Genomic DNA, 3,732 nt, shown 5'->3' with positions numbered 1-3,732 from the left:
CGACTGGATATATTTTTTTTGTCAGGGGGAGAGGGAACTGGACCCAGAGATAGCGTGATGCAGGTTGAATGTGCGTCTGGATGAGGCAGAGGTCTACCATCCATCCAAATTTAAAGAATTTTATCTAAATTCGTCTCCCAGAAATTTGAGACAGTGGGAGGGGAAACAGAACAAGAAACAGTAAAGCAACAGGACCTCCAAGGAATAATCTTTTCATTAGCGTTGCAGGTGAACTTTGCTAAACAGGCCTTCCTTGTGTGAGTAAAGGTAGCAGAAGATTTTGGTCATGGGAAAATTCTTTGCTAGATGGGTAGCCAATGTGATGTCCTCCAAATATTTTGGATTACAACCCCATCAATCCTAGCCAGCCTGGCCTGCAGCCAAAAGATTATGGGAGTTGTAGTCCAACAACATACACTATATTTTATGGTTGTAGTTTAAACTCCACGTTCAATCTAAGCACAGAAAAGCAGTGCCTCTATAATCCTCTTGTGTTTAAGGGCTCTAGTGTGGAAGTAAACAATATGGTTGGGAATTTGTTGTTTTATAATTTATTGCAATCTTAGCTCACCCCCCCCCCAGGAGCGCAAGGTGATGCTCATGGTTCTCCCCCTCCTCATTTAATCTCCACAACAACCCTGTGAGGTAGATTAAACAGAGGCTGTGAGCTGCATGGTCAAGTAGGGATTTGAGCCCTGGTCTCCCAGGTTACACGTAGTCCCATGCTCTAACCACTACACCGCACTCCCCAAATACATTTTTCAGTGTGAGGTGAGAGACAGAATGTCCCTGCTCCAGCCATTGCGGGTGTACACACAAGCCTGGCAGCTGAATCTTAGTATCATAACCGGCAATGAGATACTGTCCTCCACTGTGAAGTTATTAAGTTGCAGGATGGGACATTTAGCAGACTACTCTGTCCTTCAGTAGAAGGATACAGCCAGTGGACTCTGGAGGACCAGCTAGGAGTGGGATGCCTGAAGCGCTTGCCTCATGCTGCCTAATGGTAGAGCTGGCCTTGGAGACTTGGTTGTGGGAGAAAAAGCCCAATCAGCCTTCATGGAAGTCCTACTCAAGCTTTTTAAGGAACCATTTGTTTGCCACAAGGTGTCAGCAGTGTCCCAAAAAGAGGATAAGCATACAATTATGGGAAGAGCCATGGGAGGATAGTGGGGTGCTGCGGATTGGAATAAATAAGGCAAGGAGCTGGGGAGACTGGGTTTACTGGGAAAGCCAAAGTGGGTCAAGTCCAGCAGATAAAACCCCTGGATTTTCTGTAATGCTGCATATACGTAATTGCCCGGCTGAATTCTGGATGAATTGATCCAGAATAAGTGCAACCTGTTTGTTCTGGACTATTGTAGATTAGAACCCTCACTTTTGCTAATAGGAGTGTTTTTGGGGATAGGTGCGGAGACCTTTGGCAAGGTAGCTAAAATGTGTTATGGTGGTAACTAATCTGTGTTTAGATGAATTTGCACTGCAGTGGGGTTTGCATACTGTGGGTGGGGGTTGAACCAAGGATGAATAAAAGAGAGATTAGGAATTTACAGGTAGGTTTCTAGGCGATTTGCAAGAGGCTCTGATTCCAAATTCTCTAACTTTTTATTTGCATTATGCTCCTGTGGCCACCCAGCTTGGATCAGGCTGTGCCCCACCAGTGGAAGACCAGTGTTTTTAGATTTTGTAGTTTTTTAGTCGTTTAGTTGTGTCAAACTCTTCATGACCCCATGGACCAGAGCACGCCAGGCACTCCTGTCTTCCACTGCCTCCCGCAGTTTGATCAAACTCATGCTGGTAGCTTCAAGAACACCATCCAACCATCTCATCCTCTGTCGTCCCCTTCTCCTTGTTCCCTCCATCTTTCCCAACATCAGGGTCTTTTCCAGGGAGTCTTCTCATGAGGTAGTATTATTATCCCCCATATTGCAAATGGTGTGGGGAGGACTGAGGCCACGTGCATTTAAAGCACACACAAAAAGGAAAATACTGGGAACCATAGTTTTTTTTAAAAAAGGGTATTGGGATCTGTAGCTCTGGGGGTAAACTACAGTTCTCAATATTCTTTGAATAAAAGCCATGTGCTTTAAATGTATGGAATGTAGGCAGCCAAGGGTAGTTTGCCCTAACACCATGTACAGTGGTACCTCTGGTTACGTACTTTATTCATTCCGGAGGTCCGTTCTTAACCTGAAACTGTTCTTAACCTAAAGCACCACTTTAGCTAATGGGGCCTCCTGCTACTGCTGCGCCGCTGCCACACGATTTCTGTTCTCATCCTGAAGCAAAGTTCTTAACTGCATATGCAGTGGTACCTCGGGTTACATACGCTTCAGGTTACACACTCCGCTAACCCAGAAATAGTGCTTCAGGTTAAGAACTTTGCTTCAGGATGAGAACAGAAATCGTGCTCCCGCGGTGCAGCAGCAGCAGGAGGCCCCATTAGCTAAAGTGGTGCTTTAGGTTAAGAACAGTTTCAGGTTAAGAACGGACCTCCAGAACGAATTAAGTACTTAACCCGAGGTACCACTGTACTGCCTTATTTATGTTGTTGTTGTTGTTGTTGTGGTGGTGGTGGTGGTGGTGGTGGTGTACTGTACTGAGTTAATGGCAGAGGTGATATTCAAATGGGATGCTAGCACTCCCTTTGCCGCTATGCTCCATGAGCCCTAAAAAAGGCTGTTCTTTGTTTTTGTGTTTACATGGGAGAGGCCATCTAATTTGATTTTCCCTTTCTATAAAAGGAGGGGAGAGGTTAGGTGTGAAAGAACCCTCTGTTCTGCAGAGATGGGCAGTGGAAATACGACAGGAAGAAGAGGAGGAGACAGGTCTGCTGTAATGGGATCAGCCTGTAACAGTGGGGAGTGGCAGCCTAGCCAGACCTTCAGCAGGCACTTTTTAAGAAGCCCAAAGCTGGAAAAGAAACAGAAAATGCCAGTGAAAATAACCACCGGGATTTTTTGGAGCATGAAAGAGAAAGGATATAAATATGGGCAGGGGGTGGGGTAGCGGGGAAGACTACCAAAAGCGGAGGTATTAGAAAAGTTCATAAAACAATGGGTAGTGGTAAAGTTAATAAAATAATAACGTAAGAGCTTCGAGACCAGCCAGTGGAATTAGCGGCAGGGGATTCAGAACAAGAGAAAGAAAGGTCTTTAAATTATGCATATGTAACTGATGGAATTCACTGCCGCAGGATATGAGGGGGACGTGCCACTACTTAGACAGAAGGGAAAGATTCACTACCGAGGGGGGATTTGAACGTGGTCCTCCCTATCACACCGATCTCTCAGTCTGCCTCTGCAGAGAAGCTCTTTTGGCAGCGGGTGCGGATGCAAAGGGGAAGGGGCTACTGCCTTATGCTTTCCTGACCTTGGGTGCGTTTTAGAAGCATCTGTTTATAGGCAAGGTAGATCTTTGGACTATGCATGCACCCTGCATTTAAAGCACACACGCCCCAGAAGGAATCCTGGGAACTGTGGTATGAAGGTGATGGGAATTGTAGCGCGGTGAGTGGTCCCCAGCTGTCTAATCCAGCCTTTCGCACACCTGGATCTGGCAGACGAAGTTTCCTCTCAGTACTTCTGTCTCCACGGCGTGCTGGGTGTCGGGGGCTCTTGCCGCCGGCTAAATCATTCCGGTGTTAAAGGCAGAGGCTCAGGACACGTAAAAAATAATTTAAAAAAAATGGTGGTGGGGGGAAGGAAAGCAGGGAAATGACATCTCTGCGTC

This window comes from Podarcis pityusensis, assembly GCF_964106645.2.
Source record: "Podarcis pityusensis genome assembly, chromosome: 13".
Lineage (NCBI taxonomy): Eukaryota > Metazoa > Chordata > Lepidosauria > Squamata > Lacertidae > Podarcis > Podarcis pityusensis.
Note: the sequence above shows the minus strand (reverse complement) of the source record.